The sequence below is a fragment of the Pinus tabuliformis genome, chromosome 1_2 (genome assembly GCF_031772625.1).
Source record: "Pinus tabuliformis cultivar Carrire ecotype Pingquan chromosome 1_2, CPIR1, whole genome shotgun sequence".
Taxonomy (NCBI): Eukaryota; Viridiplantae; Streptophyta; class Pinopsida; order Pinales; family Pinaceae; genus Pinus; species Pinus tabuliformis.
In genome coordinates, this window is record NC_142298.1 from 21,781,141 (window position 1) to 21,799,660 (window position 18,520).

At 36.8% G+C, this 18,520-nt stretch overlaps 1 pseudogene; it reads right to left on the minus strand.

The window, feature by feature from the left end:
• Positions 1 to 1,553: 1,553 nt before the first annotated feature.
• LOC149204133 (thaumatin-like protein) lies at positions 1,554 to 17,972 on the minus strand (annotated as a pseudogene).
• Between the last annotated feature and the right edge of the window lie 548 nt (positions 17,973 to 18,520).

An 18,520-nucleotide genomic window follows, 5' to 3' on the forward strand; every position in this document is an offset into this window, starting at 1 on the left:
GATACATTGAAAGAACTAGAGCTTCCCTCAAATAGGATAGTTGGTGGAAGCTACATAGAGCTAGTCTAGACAAGCAGGGAAGGTACTGGGGTATCTTCACTACTAAAGCCAAATTATATGCTAGCTTGAATTTGAATATCCCTCAACCAATTATCCCCAACATATTCTATCCACAAAAAATCAGAGAAATCCATAAATGTCAAGGAGAAGATCTTAAAATAGTAACAAGCAAGATTCAAATTTGTCTGAGGGATTTGTGCATGGACGTGAAGCCAACAACATTGTCAATTTTTTTATATTGTTCCACATATGTAGCATCATGATTTCTAAAACCAAGATAATTTTAAATTGTTACATCTTTGTTATTTATCTAAATACATGTGATCTCATCAACCTACATACACAATAGTTCAAGTTACTATCCAAATGAGTAAATGTTGGATAAATACTTTTCACTCTTCTATTACCATGAAAAGCTACTGATTAAACTTTTATTTTTCCTAAGTAGTTTCCAACCAGGCCAATATTTCAAAGATACCATGTCAATAGATATTCATTTACCATGCAAAAGTATGGTATTTAGAAATTGATATTTATTTAGTATATTAAATCTAATAATATTGTTATCATTATAAATATCATTATATATTATTTTGATTTGAAATTAAATATATGGAGCACAAGATTTGCAACCCTTTCTTTTTTCAATGCAAAGAATTTGGAGTGTAAATATAATATATTGTATTAAATTGTGTTATTTTTTCTTACTCTATCAAATTTATAAATATAATTTATTATATTAAATTGTGTTATTTTCTTTTTACCTTTTCAAATTATCATAGGATTATCATTATAAATATAATAAGATATAAAAAATAGAAAATAAATTTTGTTAACTAATAACATGTGTAATAAAAAACCATATATTAATGATAATTAATTGGAAATCATATTTACACTAAATTATTAGTATTATTAGTATTTTAAATTAAATATAAAATATAATAAGAAAAAAAAAATGAATTCATACAAATAAATTAATTTACTGACATAATAATAATAATTTAGAAAAATAATTATAATAATTTAAAAAATATAACATGATATTAATAAAGTATAATTATGTCAATTAAAAATGAATTCAATTATTATTATTATATGTATATCACATGATAATTTAAAATAAAATTAATTATGAATAAACGACTTATAATGTATATAATCATTTCCCTTACTTTAACATTTATAAAATCATCTTTAATTATTTATTAAATCATTTAAGATCATTTAAAGATATCCAAATTGATGCATATACCCCTTAAGTTATCCAAAATAGCATTACTCATTTGCAAAGTAGAAGTAAAACACCTTTGGCTTTTACAGGATAGAACTTCTTGCAACCATGCACGCAATGGTATTCTTATTATAAATATGAAAATACAATCAACATGATTGAAATACTCTTATTATAGATATGATAATACATAAAATTATTCTTTTTACTACCGAATTCAGTACAATAAGCACGGATGGATTTGGATTTTATGTTCTCATCAAGGGCAGAATATAATGTTGTAATTAGCACCAGTAGCGCAAGCGTGGGTTTTAGTGTTATCACTGGGATATAGGTAGGCATCTGGGCAGTGAACCATTTTGCATGTGGGTGCATAGCAGCTACCGTCGGAGGGGGTTACGGAGAGAGGGACATTGAAACCGTCAATTACAGAGATGTCATAGAAATCTTGATTGTTGCCCCCATTCAGAGTATATTCAACCAGCGTTGTAGGAGACTGTCCCGAGAGTGTACAGCTGAGCACGCCGCCGCAGTCACCAATCCTCGAAGGAGCATCCTGTACGTCCCCAAAATCTTCCTGAGCTTGTTCCTGCGGGCACGTCAACACTCCATGATTGCCCCTGCCCCACCTTCGGTAATTCCTGCTGCCCATACCGTCTATGAACACTGGTTCTGGATCACAAACGTCGCACCCGTAGCTCCTGCACTTACCAAAGCAAACAAATATTTCTTTATCATATCTTAACTCATTTACGTATATCAAATACAATGCAATGCAGTCGAGCAATTACTGTAACCTTACCTTGAAGATAAACGTTGAATATTAAAGCTAGTATTGCTGTAACGTAAATCGAAACTGCTAATGTTCTTGCCCCTATTGCAATGGTCAACAGCAAGTAATTAAACACAACAACAAAACAGCGCAATACAACGAAGGAATTGCAGTTGACCTTATTTCATGTTGCATACCGCAGGTGGCACTATATATATAGGCGGGGCTAGCCAGCCAAAACTTGGTCTTAGCGTAGCGTATACCGCACGAAATTCTTATGAAGGTTGACCCCCCTAGTTGGGCGGATGGGGAAATTAATTTGAGAGTGTGATGTCTAAGAAGGCGCGCTAATCGCTCCTGGTCACGCCCCACTTTAGGACATTACTTGGCAACTCCCTCACCTTGTATTGTTGTAGATGTTCCGGGCTGTCCTAAACTAGCCCTCTTGTTGTTGTTCCGGGCTGTTCCGTGTAGAAAATCTTTAGGATGCTTTGTATGACTGACTATCAAGATTCACTGAGGACTTGAATTTTCATTTAATGATTCACAAACAATACAATATAGAACGGGTCCCCTAATCTTTCAGACAATATGGCACACGTCTACTGGAGTTGTTAGAACAGATGGGGTTTATTGATTGACCAAGAATACAATATAGCACAGGTCCCCAAATTTTTCATTTAATGATTGACCAAGAATACAATATGGCACAGGTCTCCTGGAGTTGTAAGAAGAGATGGGGTTTATTGATTACAATATGGTACAGGTCTCCAGTAATACAACATAGCGCAGAAGACATGGGGTTTAATGATTACAAAATCGCAAACATCTCCAAGAATACAATATAGCACAGACGAGATGGGGTTTAATGATTACAATATGGCACAGGTCCCCATGATTACTTAGTAGTCTCATGTCATATTTTGCAATTTTGGAGGTAACAGAGCCACCATAAAATGGATCTTCCGGGCCTTACCTTTTATTGTTCTAGATGTTCCGCGCCGTCTTAAACTAGCGATCAGGAATATCCCACGAAATGTTTATCCAGACTGAAGGGCGTGGAATAATTAACTACGAAAAAGGATCGGATACAGTTGGAGTATTAGTTTAGTACGAGCCGTATTACATATTTATTTGAGCATTCCAGGGATGTTTCTGTATTAATATTGTTTTTTTATAAAATTTTAAAATGTTGGAACTATTACACATATGTATTCTTAGTTAGAGCATGGGATTACATGCAAGATTCTTTTTGAATGATTTACTCCTTCATTTGCTCTTTCTTTAACTCTGCAACTGTTTGTTCTTCTGCATGATTTACTCTTTTATTTGTTCATTCTTTAACTCCGCAACTAGTTAGTTCTTCTGCATGATTTACTCCCTGATTTGGTCATTTTTTCACTCTGCAACTCGCTAGTTCTCTCCGGAACTTGTTGTAGGTGTTGAGTCTTTTCATTGATCACCACTATGGTGCATTACCTTGGGACCTTCACCGAGTAATGCTATATCATGAGCATTGTAACCTATTTTCTAATGAATGATTCTTTTGTTCTTTCGATTTTCTTTTAGTGTTTTTGCTCTGCAAAGCTGTGTGTTCAACCTTTACTAGCTAGAACCATCTATGCAGGTTTTCTAACACATTTACATGGTATCAGAGCCCACAGGTTGCTAGATAAAAGGTGCACCCGTACTTTATTTTGCAGGTATTACAGCTTGGAGATCGAAGATCAACAGAAAAATGGAGTTTCTCAAAGCATCGATCCTAACACCGTACAACTATCATGAATGGAAGGACCAAATGGCTCGATACCTTCGTCATAAAGGGTTGTACAAGATTACCATGGCTACAGAAGTGGAACCCCCTTCAACCATAGAGAAATCCAATTACCTCAACCATATGGTTGAGGCCCATGGATCCATATGCATGTGCATCTCTCCAGAGTTGCAGTTTCATCTATCTGCGTGCAATACTCCCAATGAGATTTGGAAAAAGGTTGAAGAACTCTATGGGAAACAGGGTGAGATGAAAGGACATCTGCTCAAAGTGGAGTTGCTGTCATTGGATCCACAGAACTATGACAGAATTCATGACTTCTTCACCAAATATAATGATGTATTGTTGCAACTCAAGGGTTGTGGAATTGACAAATCCGAGGAGAGACGCCAAGTTCTCTCTATTATGTCAAAGCTTGGACCAGAATACTCCGTCTTTGTGTGTACATTTCATTTAGTAAGGCTCGCAATAGGTAAATCCTACACTATGCCTTCTCTCAAAGAATTTATGGAGTCCCTTATTTTTGAGCAAGATAAACTCATTGGCATGGGGAAAATCAAACCTCCAAAAGCGCATGCACTTGTTGTGCATGATAGCAGCCACAATAAAAATCACAGATCTTATTCAAATCAGAGAAATGAATAGCAAAAAGACAAGGGAAAAGCACATTCCCATCCAAAGAAGCAAGGGTACACCAAGCCCTTCAATGACTCCTCCAGCTCGAAAAATGAGAAAGGGAAGAAAGGAAACAGATGCACCTACTGTCAAAGAGGATTCCATCCAGAATCCTCTTGCATGAAGAAACAAATTGACCAAATGGCAGAAATCCTTCAGAAGCACAACCTTGGGGACCACATCCCTCAGGTCGCTAAGAACAAAACTGACGATCCGCCACACGGGAAAGGTAACAATTTTCATGCTTTAGTTGCAATTAATTCTTTTCCTGATGCATGGATTATAGATTTTGGTGCATCACATCATATGGTTGCTGCAAAGGAAGTCTATTCCTCTTTGAATGCATGCAAAGGACCTCCCATCATCATGGGAGATGACTCACCTATTGAGGTCACCAGAAAAGGTAGAGTGGAACTTTTACACGGAAGCTTTGAAGATGTGCTTCATGTTCCAAAACTTTCGGTAAACATGCTTTCAGTTTATCAGATCACTCATTCCGGCACCGGAAAGAGAGTGGAATTCACTCTAGATGCAGTGAACATATATGACCTACGTAGCAGCTCCAAAATTGCAACCGGTGAGGTAAACAATGGAGCCAAACTGTATACATTTTCTGAATTTATTGAATCTGAATCCTCTTTATTGCTTACACATGCTGATGATAGTAGTAGGCTTTGGCACAAGAGGTTTGGTCACTTAAATTACAGGTATATGTAGCAGCTAAGCAAGAATGAGATGGTGGAAGGCTTGCCAAATATCAGTTTCTCCAAAGGAGTTTGTGAAGGGTGTGTCCTTGGCAAACATCCTAGAGAAAAGTTTGACACTAGCAAGACTCACAGAGCATCCTCTCCTCTAGATCTGATCCATAGTGATCTCATGGGGCTTTTTCCCCATCCTTCCATCAACAAAGCAAGGTATGTGCTTACATATATTGATGATTTCTCACGGTATACTTGGGTGTATCTTCTCAGGGCCAAATCTGAAGTTTTTGCGCACTTTGAAGATTTCAAAGCACTAGTTGAGACACAGTCAGAGAGAAAAATCAAAGCTCTCCATACAGACAATGGAGGGGAATATGTCAACACAACACTTCAGAACCTTTGCCTTCAGTCTGGCATACAGTTGCAGTACACAGTTCCATACTCTCCGCAGTAGAACGAGGTTGGTGAGAGAAAGAACCGATCTCTCAAAGAGATGGCTTCTTGCATGTTGCATGCTAAGTCACTGCCTCATAAGCTATGGGCTGAAGCACTTAATTGTGCTAACTACATCCAAAACAGATCTCCTCATAGGTCTGTCAAGGATCAAACCCCCTTTGAGGCTGGGAGCGGCACTAAACCAGAGGTCACCCACTTCCATGTAGATCCCCTCTGAAAAGAGGAAATCTCTTGATCCATAAAGCATTGACTGCATCTTTGTTGGATACCCTTATGGTGTGAAGGGATACCAGCTCCTGATTTCCTCTACGGACAAGCTCATCATTCAGGGAAGTGTCAAATTTGAGGAAAGTCTCTCTCATGCACCTCAATTTCCGCATGCAGACACCTTTTATCTACCTCATGTCTGAGATGATGACTCAGTACACTCAGATGTAGATACAGAGCATGCAGATGCCGACGTAGAGCATGTAGATGCAGAGACAGAGTCTTCAGATACAAATCTAGTGCATGCAAATGATGATCCACATCCAAGTCCAAATCGGGCTTCCAGCAGTGAATCAAATTCCCTTGTCATAAATCAGAGAACAAGGATCTTATGTGAGATATATGCACAAGACCACCCAACTACTAGAAATGGTCTTGTGGGGGATAATTATGATCTGCAGAGGACTAGCTCAGAGTTTATTGAGCCTCCTCTTGTCCTTACTGCCACTGAACCATCGCCATCCTGGCATTGTCATTTGGTTCAGTGTTCCGATTCACACTCTTATGCTGAGGCTGCTGGGCATCCATCTTGGGAGTCCGCCATGGAAGAGGAATATAACTCCCTCCTCGAGAACCAGACCCGGGATCTGGTCCCCCTTCCTTCAAGAAGGAAACTTGTCTGATGCAAATGGGTCTACAGGACCAAGAGTGTTGCAGATGGGCAAATCACCAGACAGAAAGCGAGGCTAGTAGCTAAAGGCTTCCAACAAGTGCATGGCATTGATTATGACGAGACCTTTGCTCCAGTAGCAAAGATGGATTCCATACGCCTTACACTTGCCATTGCAGCTGCCCAGGGATGGGAAGTACATCAAATGGATGTGAAGAATGCCTTTCTTCACGGAGACCTATCAGAGGAGATTTACATGGAGCAACCACATGGTTTCATTCAGGATTCACCTTTGGTATGCAGACTGAAGAAATCTCTCTACGGCCTTAAGCAGGCCCCGAGAGCTTAGTATGCAAAGATGGATTCTTTTCTCTTATCACAAAACATTGAAAGATGTATGTCTGATCCGAATGTTTACATGCTCAGGACACATGATTCTCTTCTTATCTTAGTTTTGTATGTGGAGGATCTCCTAATCACCGGCAGCTTCAGCCATTGGTACAGTCAAGAGGGCCTTGCATGATAGGTTCTTGATGACGGACATGGGTCCATTACACTTCTTTCTTGGTCTTGAGATTAGCCAGGATGCCACAGGCATCAAACTCTCTCAAGCTAAGTATGCAAGGGATCTCCTCGAGAGATTTTGCATGACTGGCTGCAAGCCAGCACCGACTCCTTTTCGGTCTGGGGTCTGCCTTGAGGATGGAGGTGACACTCCATTAGTTGACAGCTCTCTATACCAACAGCTAGTGGGGAGCTTATTGTACCTCACCCACTCCAGACCATATCTCTCATATGCAGTAGGGGAAATTTCCAAATACATGCAGGAGCCGCATGAGCTACACTAGAATGCTGCCAGGCGCATCCTCCGATATGTGCAGGGCACCATCACCTTCGGGATTCACTATGCAGTAGGCACTGCATTGAATCTCCTTAGCTTCACTGATTCTAATTGGGCGGGCAACAACATTGATCGCAAGTCCACCTCCGGATATTCACTCAGTCTAGGGTCTGGCCCTATCTGTTGGTCGATCAAGAAGCAGTCTGCTATTTCTCTCTCTTCGGCTGAGGCCGAGTACAGAGGAGTAGTCAACATCACCATGCAGGCTCTATGGCTACAGCACTTCCTCACTGAGTTGGGCGTCCAGTTCCACCAGCCCATGGTCATCTGATGTGACGACTAGAGCACTCTCAAATTTTGCAGGGATCCAGTACAGAGGCAGTGGACGAAGCACATAGAGATCCATATGCACTACATCGAAGACTTAGTACATGATCAGGTCATTGATTTGCAGTTATGTCCCTTAGCAGAACAGACTGCAGACATCTTCACCAAGACATTAACTGAGCAGAAGTTTTGTTGTCTGTGTGATCGTCTTGGAGTGAAGGACAAAATTGCTTAGCAACTGTCTTTTCTTCCTCTTTTCTTTTGATTACATTGTATTTTGAGGGGGGGTTTTTCCCATGAGGTTTTCCCTCTTTCCTCAATTTTAGTACAAGTTGCATTGTATTTTGGGTGACCTTTGGCCTTAGTTGCCAAGGCCCATTTTCTATTTTTCCCCATAGTGGTGTTCAGGGGGGGTGTTGGAACTACTACACACCTACATGCAGACTCTTAGTTAGAGCATGGGACTACATGCAAGATTCCTTCTGCATGATTTACTCCTTGATTTGCTCCTTCTTTAACTCCACAACTGGTTAGTTCTTCTACATGATTTACTCCTTGATTTGCTCCTTCTTTAACTCCGCAACTGGTTAGTTCTTCTGCATGATTTACTCCTTGATTTGCTCCTTTCACTCCACAATTTTCTAGTTCTCTCTGGAACTTGTTGTAGGTGTTGAGTCTTCTCATTGATGACCACTATGGTGCATTACCTTGGGATCTTCACCCAGTAATGCTATATCATAAGCATTGTAACCAATTTTCTAATGAATTTTTCTTTTGTTCTTTCAATTTTCTTTTAGTTTTTTTGCTCTGCAAAGCTGTGTGTTCAACCTTTACTAGCTAGATCTATCTGTGCAGGTTTTCTAACACATTTACATAAAATATTCTTTATATTTACAATTAAATGAAAATTAACCCATCTCAATTCCTTTCACCTTCATCCTTAAACTGGGTATCACGACCTCTTTCTCCCATTTGCCATGTGATATAATGGATTTAATTCCTGTTTCCATCTTCATGATTACTGTGTGGATTTTATTCATGCAATTCAAACACGGCTCATGCGAAAATTTCATATGCTTAGTAATTCTTCAAGGCTAATATGGGTCCTTGACAAATACATCAAACAATGAATTTATTTCTCGTCTACGTGCAAAACCAATCCAATTCAAAGATAAACTTTCTAATAATGTTGTTTAAACACAAAATTAGAGTATTGCAAAACCAATATGTGTCGATCTTCATGTATTAGTATTCTCATATTTTGCGATTTTGGAGGTTACGGAGCTACCAAAATGAATCATGAAACAAGCTGAGGTTTTTTTTTTGTATTTTTCCAACCCGGAAAAACTCTTTCTATTAATAGTAAAGAAAGTGATTACAAACAGAAAACATGTACCAGTATTTCCATTGAAAACAGAGTATTTCAATAAACTTCAATCCTAGATGTAACAAATAAACATGGAACTTCATTGCTTAAAAAGCCCTGTGATGATTAGTTAGCACAGTGATGAGATTATTACGTCAAAAATCGACAGAGGTGAAAGATGATCATCCATACAATACTAAAATGTCGATTTGAAAGCCTCCAAAGATCAAGAGAAAAGGGGAAGGTTGATGATACATGGGACCCTGGAAACAGATGTATACAGAAACATCTAGTGTTCAAGTCCACACGGAAAAGTAGAGATCTTAAATCTGAATTTGACCTTCTTCCTGTAGGATGCCGATGTCAAAAGACTAGTAGGAGATCCAGTCAGTCGCTGAAGAACAACCTGCCTTAGATAAATGGTCTGCCTCACCATTTTGTGCACGATAGATGTGGGAAATATCTAGGCTATGAAATTATGGAATTAGGACTCTACATCTAGATTTCCCATGTTCCAAAGAAGGGGGAAAGATGGAGCCTCTCATGTTTGCGCACTCAATTATAGACTTGGAATCTCCGAAAAGGGTGAGCTCTCAAAAACCAATCCATGTGGGAGAATGTAGGATCCCCTAGAAGGCTAGTAACTCAGTACATGTGTTAGATCCAAAGGCACAGTTGTAATGAAATTTGTGGGAGTGTGATGGCCCTACGTGAATGGTCATTCCGCATCCACAAAGTCCAAAATACTAGGCACCATCAAAAAAAGGAACAGGGAAGACCGACCAAATGTCAAGAGGGGGAGGGGGACATTTCAAATTAGAAGGTGAGGATGAGGAAAATTCCATGTAGTATGTGATGATTTTGCAGCTGGTCCGCCAGATGTCCAGATTGACATGGTCAAATATTTGGGCATTTCGGGACTTCCAAATACCCCAAATGATGAAGAATACCAATGATCTGTGGAGAGGATGATCCACTGACCATCTACCAAGGCAAGAGGCAATGTCAGAACTATCCCAATCTGTAGGAGAACCAAGTTGATGAAGCACTGAAATCCAGACTGATGTGGCGAAAGGGCAATGGATGAAAAGGTGATTGATGTCCTCTCTGAAAGATAGACAATGCCCACATCTGCTTGGACCCTGGAAGCCCCTTTTGCATAGAATATCCCAAGTAAGGATCCTATTATGCACCACCAGCCAGGCAAAGCATTTTAGTTTAAGAGGGAAATTCCATTTCCATGCATGGGTCAGCCAAGAGAAAACTTGAACCAGTCTAGAGGGTTGGAAGATCAACTGATATGTCTCCTTGACAATGACCTTGCCTTGCTAAGAACCTCCAAACCATATCAATTTGTCATCTTTAGGAGAGAGGATTATGCCAGAGAGTTTGAGAATAGATATATAAGATTTCCATTCCTGAATCAAGTAATCAGGCATCTCAAGTGCAATTGCATCTTTCCAATGAGTATAAAAAGAAGAGGAGAGAGATATGTCTGCCATGTCTTTAATCACAAAAATTCCCTTATTATGGAGAAATTTGATGAGAGCAGGGGATAGAAGATGAGAGCCAGCCATACCTGAGAGCAGATCCAAGCCAATCTATGGAATAGTGCCCGAGCCTACATCCCATCTGAGGTTCCCAAAAAATAAAAACTTAGTCTTGAGAAGGTTGCGCCAAGACTGTGAGATTTTTGGAGGATCCAGGGCTCCATCACACAGCCAGCTAATAAGATCTTTATTCTGTAAATATTTGGCCTTTATGATATGTTGCCATAGTCCTTGACTGCATACAACCCTCCATTTTTTTAGAAGAAGAGTCATATTGAAAGTAGCCAGATCTTTTATGGCCCAACCACCAAGGGAGACCGGGAGGTTGAGCATCTCCATACAAACAAGATGGATTTTGCAGTCTGTTTTTGTACCAGCCCACAAAAAATGGGAAATCAAAGAGTTAATTTTGTGGACAACACCCATAGGAATTTTGAAAATGTGCATCTAGTAAATAGGAATGTTGTGGAGGACATATTTTATGAGGATAAGTCGTCCTCCCAATGATATCCATTTGTGTGACCACATATTCAGCCTCTTGTCTATTTTGTGTTGTATCCAAGCCCAATCCTTGTTGTTGTATCCATTAGGTTTCAGAAGAAACCCCAAATATTTAAAGCCACCATCCAAATGTTTGATCTCTACATTAAAGATGTTTGTTATCTCCAAAATCCGAGGCTCTTCTGGTTCGTTTGAGATCAAAATGGTCTTATGATGGTTTATGAAGAGGCCCGAAGCAAGATCAAAATATTGTAGAATATCAAATATCACCTACCATTTTCAGGAGTCATATTTTCCAATCACCAGCAAATCATCAGCAAAGATTAAGCAGGACAGGGGAACTTGATCAACTATGCAAGAACAAATTAAGGTCCCATTAGATCGAGCCTCCACCAAGAATTTTATGTTGAGGCCATCGATGATGGTAATGAACAGAAGAAAAGACATACTGCAACCCTATCAGAGGCCTCTATAGGCTAAAAATAAATTTGTAGTAATATCATTGACCTACTGCAACCCTGTCGGAGGCCTCGATAGGCTAAAAATAAATTTGTAGGAATATCGTTGACCAAAATGGCAAAGGTATTAGACTTAATACAAGATTTTATCCATTGAATCATAATATGTCCAAGACCAATTTTATGAAGAATCATCCATAATAATTCCTAGTCGACGTAATCAAATGCTTTGGATATATCAAACTGAATAAGATAGAATCCAGATGACCAATTTTCATGGAGTACATGGATTCATGGGTGATAACTGCAACATTGTCGATCTCAGTATATGTATATTTCTCAGTAGATATATGTTTAGATAAGAAAGGTTTGAGACGGTTTGCAATAGTTTTAGATATCAATTTGTAGATGGTATTGCATAGAGATATTGTTCAGAAATCAGTAAAAGAAATAGGATTGGATACCTTTGGGATGAGGGTGATGAAGGTAGTGTTTGTTGCACCGGATACCCATCTGAGACATCTAGACTCCTCCACCATCTCGGTAAGCTCGTCAATCATAATGTCCTGGAAATGAATGAAAAGCTCCATGGTCCATCCATCTGGACCAGGACTTTCCCCCTGGCCAGTTCTTTTAGAATGTGAAGGACTTCCTCCTTAGAGACTAGACGTTCCATTTTTTGATTGTCCTCTAGAACAAATAAAATAGGAAAAATATCACATATATCCATTTGTTTGTAGAAAGGGACTTGTTCCCTGGAACCATATAAATTGTTGAAATGTTGCACTACTTCCCTAGTAATGTCATCTTGTGAATGGAGAATTTCTCTAGATGTAGATTTAATACTCCCAATATTGTTTTTCGGTTGCCTCGTGTTAACCTGGTTGTTGGAATTAGAGTAGACTTGGAATTCATTTGAAGAGTAAACTATAACCTAGTGAATAGGTTTTCTATATCCTATATGCTATCCTAGATATCCATTCCACTATATTGGTTATAGTTTTGCTACAGCTTTTTGGAGATCATAGTTTTGCTATATATGAGCCATTATGTGGTTATAAAACAATTGTCAATTTCTTTATAACTTTTTGGATTAAACTATTTTCTCACATTCCAAATGAAAATCGAAAGAAATTTGATGCAAAGTTAGTCAAATGTGTTATCATTTGTTATTGTAAAGACCAGATAGCTTACAAAATGTATGATCTCCTTACTCATAAAGTTTTTGTAAGTAGAGATGCTATATTTCATGAGTATGCACATGTGGTTCAAAGAAGATGATCAAGATGTGAGGGAACTTCCTAATAAGGTCACAATAGATTGAATATAAACAACATGTTGTTTAATACCAAAGTTGCAATGAAGCTAAAATTAGTGAAAGTACACCAAGAAAGAGTTCAAACAACTTTGTAAAGTGGTGAGAAACTAAGAAGATCAACAAGGAAAATTCGGACCCCTAGTGTATGTATAAGATTATATTTTGATCACTGAACCTGTGAATATAGAAGAACCTTTGAATTTTGAGTAAGATAAGTCACATAAGGAATGGACGAATGTTATGAAAGAAGAATATGATTATGTAATGAAAAAAGGAAAGTTAGAAAATTATAGAATTCCTTAAATATAAATTTACATAAGCTCAAAATAGTTGTTCAAGTCTAAGTTCAAGAGTGATGGTAGTGAAGAGTGACGGTAGTAAAGACAAGTTTAAAACTAGCAATTGCAGCAAGAGGTGCAATGAAACACGAAAAGGAGAAGTAGGGACATTGTGGAAGGAGAAAATCAAGAGAAGTATGTGGATAGTGAAATATAATCTAAATTTGAGATTGTATATATCTCCTAAAGAATGGAGGACGACAAATTCAACCCTCAAAGGGGGAATACCCGTTCGTTATAGACCCTCATAATTTTTACTCGTTTGTGAAAAGGTTGTTGGATGCATATGTCATTTATATACAATAGTGTTTTGCAAAATGATTGAAATATTAGTTGAGATGACTCTCTTAGAATCCACAAATGGTTCATCATATTTAACAAGTAAGAAATGAGGCACTTACTCAATTAAATCTATCTCCAAACATTATGGTGCACACTATTATATTTTGTACTCTTAGTTTGAAGAAACAATTGTGGCATAGCTCCTTATGTCATTTATGTTGTGTGGTGTTCCTTGTTCATGGAAACATAATATTCACAACAAAATGCATGGAAAATTAACAAATTTTAAACTTAAATTTTGTATAATGTTTTTAGAGAAAATTTAGATAGAAAAAAATATATTTTTTTTCTATTATTTAAATTTCGGTTATCAAAACTAAATTTAATTAATAAATATATTTAAAAAACTTCAACTAACCTATTTAATTATTAAAAAAAATCCAACCAATTAATTTTTTAACTAACTACTTAATGATTATGATTTCTATACTGAATCATAATATTAACATTTGAAATTGTATTATTTTATAGTAGAAAAGCTTATTATTATTCTTCTAATCAAATATTTCTAATTAATAACCAAAAGTATTTTTTATTAATGTTCTCTTATTAATTTAGTCCAATTTATAAATATTATTTTAATCACGTTGCTCTGTTGGTTGTTCTTTCTTTTTTAATTTGTGGTCAAAGGTTAATAATTTTATTTCCTCATCAATAATTTTAGGTATAAAATATCCTAACAATATACATATTTTTTATTTTTTCATTAAAATTGCTTAATAATCACATTAACATCACTTCATTATATCTTCCTTTATAACCATCCCAAAACTCTTTTCTGATATACTATGCTTTGGTTGAGTCTCTATTGATGGGTGGTGAGACCACTTGAAATGTGGGGTAACTCTAAGCTGCGGAGAGCATATATCCAGAAAACACACTTGTTTTTTTTTTAATTAATATGTTTAAATGTTATGATTTCCTTATTGAAACCATAACATTAACATTTCAAAATTGATTATAAAATCATTATGTATCAATGATGAACCACATTATTGGTTTGAAAAGTCCACCCAAAATTACTCATTATGATTGATCTAGAATAATTACATCAAAGAATAATTTTTAAACTTAAATTAATTTTATTATTTAAAAATAAAATCAACTAATCTATTTAATTATAAAAAAAACTACTCAATTGTTATGACTTCCATATCAGAAGATAATATTAACATTTCATTGATTATAAAATCACTTTTAAAATTGATTATAGAATTACTTTTAAATTATAATTTCCAAAATTACTTTTAAATTATGATTCTCATTTTGTAATATAATGTTAAGATTTTGTTGATTATCAAATCACATTCATAGTTTATAAAATCAATTTTAAATTTAACTTTTTTTTGTCAAGTAATTTTTCTACTCTATGGTACCACTCACATAGTGCCACCTCCACTTGAAAAAAAGATGAGAAATAAATAGAAAAACAAGGCTACAATTATTACCTTTCATTTCTTGACATTTTTCCATGAACAACTCCCCAACTTTACATGCAATCATAACATTAACGGTGGAAAACAACTAGGCATCTACACAATTTCCAATTCCATCATAGATGCAATTCACAACAGCAAGAAGGAACAAAGGAAAACAATAGGCTTCATCACACTTAATTCATTAATTTCCCATTCAATCATACATGCAACCAACAGAACAAGAATGAGAAAGGGAAAGAAACATATTAATTACTCATTTTCCACTTCATCTAATTCCTTGCCCCTACATCCCATCACACACAACTATTACAACAAACAATAATCAATGTTAGAGTACAACAAAATACCATCAAAGCAACATTGGTATGAAAGGATTTACTAACCAAAAGGGAGAGAAGATCCATTAGAGTTAAAAGCACAAATTCTACCTTATTTTTAATCATAAAAAGCATAGCAAGTGATAAAAGTCAACTCATTCCTTAATCATTCCATTCCAAAAATATACCTAGTAAATTGTCCTATTTGCAATGCACCAAACAAAAATGTCATCATCATATCACTGTGAACCTAACTGAAGTGTACAAGGCAAAACAAAGCTAAAATTTGCAATCTGAATCCATCTCATTGATTAGCCTTTTCTTTTCAAAAATTCTGCTGCACACACTATAATTCTCAATTAGTCCAAAAGAGAACAACAAAGTCTGAAGGACTCCAAGGTTGCCATCTAACAAAGAACACAATATATAACTAGTTATATATGGTATTTACAATAAATACCCTATCACTGAACTTTTTCCAAGCCCTCAACCATGATCTCTTGCAATCTAAGTAAAGCAATCTTCATACAATCATTCCAATGCAAATGGGTTGTAACACTTAACAAAGCACACAAATTCATGATGAATAATAATCTTTCCCATAAAGATTTAATTTCTCTGATTCCTAGGCCCATCATGCCATGATCCCTACACAAGAAACATTATACTACCGAACTATTTCAATGAAAACAATTCACATGTTTGCAACAGAAACCATAGGAACAAATAGCATCCAAACACCTCTCTTTAGAAAAACCAGCATTGGTTACATAGAAACATTGAAAACTATATAATAGTTTATAAAGCCACACTTCAAGTTCCATATTAACATATTGAGTTTTATCAAACTCATTGTTCAGTGGAATAAAACTACCAATGCCTTTACAGTTCACCCAGCCTAAACGACAATGTAGCAACAGGTTCCACAAAAACATGATAGATGTCGTTTGATGGATGAAAATAGATTCATCCCAAACCATAATACTAAAGAAACCAATATAAGCACTGCAAAGACATCGAGAGAAAATGTCTCTCTCGTAATCATAAAGAATATTTTACACTTCATCCCTCCAAATTTTAAAAGGAAATAGCTCCTGAATTGTTCAACTGGAATTTTGATGATTTTGACTTTCATTAAGTCCATTTCCCTTGTTGAAAGAGCTAGATATATATTCTCTAGACATATTTAGTGATATATTTCAGTCTACATAATGTCTCATCAAACAATAAACATATCTTTTTGTCCCATGCGTTTCAACTCCTAATAAAACAACACAAGAGACACTGTTCTAATTTTAATTATCTCCTTCTTAATTTCCTTCCAGATATACATGCTCTTCTTCTTGACGTGTGCATACCAATGTCACAAAATCCATATCCCTCTCCCTTCAGTCCACCAAACACTTAGTACCACGAAGAATTTCCAAGCCCACTTAAGTAGTATGATAAGCTGAGCAACATTGTTACTGACTGGCTGGGCAAGCCTTGATGCCCAAGATAAATAAGGAAGTCTAAGAACGAAAAAAGAAACATAATCTACTTCATTCGCTGGCTACTCCATGTCCCTCCATCTGGACCTATGTCAACCCCCACAGTGACTTGGGAGTAGGTCATGCTCCACATCTAGTTCCTGTTTTTACATTTTTCCATGGCCCTAGGAGCTCCAAGCCATTAAAGTAAGTCAGGTTGAAGTTTTTAGATCCAGAACTATAAATTCATTGCACGGATAAGTTTTTGGGTATATGTACAATTATGACAAACCCAGTGGCTTATAATAAATCTCCTTTGGAAATAGACAGCGTGGAATAAGCCACAGCAGTTGGCTGAGGCTATCGATATACCTTTAGAAATGTTGCAGGACGGGGCTTTATTCCATTGGGTTTCTGCAATAAATCCAAACACGGTCTAGCAAAAAAAAATGTAATGCCACAATTTTTGTGGATTCAAGTCTCCCAAAAAAACGTTGAATCCCAACTCAAAGAAACCAAGTGGATTCACAGATAAAAGAAATAGACCACTCTTTTGGATGATTTAACCGCCAATGGGGAGGGCGAAATGATTCGAATCCTTCCATTAGAATTAGTAGGACACGACACCTTTGCTGTAGAAACTAAATGCAAAGTTGTGGAAGTAGCATTTGGAATGGGCAGTGGTGACGATGTCCCTTCATGAGCTCTCTTCACAAATATTGTATGTATAATAGCAACAAATAAATAAAATAAAAAACACAATAAAAACAGTTATGCACAAAGAAACCTCTACCTCTATCTCTACATTATGGATTGCAATTCCCTTCGAAATCAATGAATCCACCCACCTGAATGGGCCTTCCGGGGAATCAAACTGAGACCCGGGCTAATAATGTTGTTCTTAGGAACCTGCACAAAACCAAATATTTTGTTCAAAGCCAAAGAGAAAAATAACAACAAAAATTCCATCTTCTTCTCTTTGTCGATTTTGAATGCATTCGTTTTGTTGAGGTGTGGTCCGGTTTTCTCACCTTTTTTGGTAGCTTAAGCGTTCGAGACGAAGATGAGGATTCCCTCCGTCTGACTTGTAGGTGTTCTTCATCATCATCATGAAAAAATGCGGAACCGCGAGATGTGGAAGGGATAAGTTGTTCCATGGTCTTATACCCATCTTCTTCTTGATCATGATCACTACGGGGAATTGAACCTCTGACAACGCACTGTGTTTCTTCTTATTATTTTGGCTCTAGGAAGAAGAAGAAGCCGATGAACCCAACACAAGTTTTTCCTTCCTGGATCTCTCACGCGGTGCTCTCAATGACACTACATCCTCTCCAACAAAAAAGCCAAAAAAAATGCCTCCTAACTTTGATCGAATTCGTCACTACAATTCCTCTTTTTACTTTTCTCTAGTAACAGGAAATTCTCGATCTAAGACGCACCAAGTCAAGTTAAGTCTCCTAGAATTGAATGAAGTTTTCTAACACTAATTTATGATTAGATCTAAGACTCTAAGCCTTGAGGTAGCGAAGTAGTTTTCTGGGGTAGTGAAGTCTTCTTGAGATGGGCTGAGACTCTCTGAGGCAAGATTTACATGATTAGATCAGAAATATATTTTAAAAGAAATATATTTGTTGTATAGTAGAAAGATTTACATGATTAGTCCAAAAAGAAATCTGGAATACATATTTTGGTCTCTATAGTA